This window comes from Oxyura jamaicensis, chromosome 3 (assembly GCF_011077185.1).
Source record: "Oxyura jamaicensis isolate SHBP4307 breed ruddy duck chromosome 3, BPBGC_Ojam_1.0, whole genome shotgun sequence".
Taxonomy (NCBI): domain Eukaryota; kingdom Metazoa; phylum Chordata; class Aves; order Anseriformes; family Anatidae; genus Oxyura; species Oxyura jamaicensis.
Window position 1 is genome coordinate 87,566,169 of NC_048895.1, and position 607 is coordinate 87,566,775.

A 607-nucleotide genomic window follows, 5' to 3' on the forward strand; every position below is an offset into this window, starting at 1 on the left:
TGGAGTTTATTTGTGGGTCACCCAATGAGCGTGATATAGTCATGGGAAAGGCAACGAGACTGCACGGTTGTGGCTGTCAGCCGATCAATTTAATCACTATTAGAGAGTGTCCAAAGGAGGCCTATGAGGGTGGTGAAGGGTCTGGAGGGGAAGGTGTGTGGGGAGAGGCTGAGCTCCCTTGGTGTGCTCAGAGCAGGCTGAGGGGAGGCCTCATGGCGGGGAGGGGAGGCCTCACGAGGGGAGCGGAGGGGCAGGCGCTGAGCTCTGCTCTCTGGGGACAGCGACAGGACCCGAGGGAATGGCACGGAGCTGGGACAGGGGAGGGTGAGTGCATTTGATGACTTTGTTAGGAAGGGGGTGACTCCGGGGGCAGCTGCGGAGCCCTCCCACCCGACACCGCCGTACCGCGCCGGGTCCGAGGGCTCCGCCGCTGCCTCCCCCTCAGGCAGCCGCGGGCGGGGAGGCGGGGCCGTCCCTCCCCATTGGCTCTCCCCGCGGGACTCTCTCCTCTCCCCGCCGCCTCATTGGCCGGGGCCGCCCCTTTCCCCCTGCGCTCATTGGCGGAGCGGCACGGAATCCCCTCCGGCTGAACGGGGAGGGGGGGGGG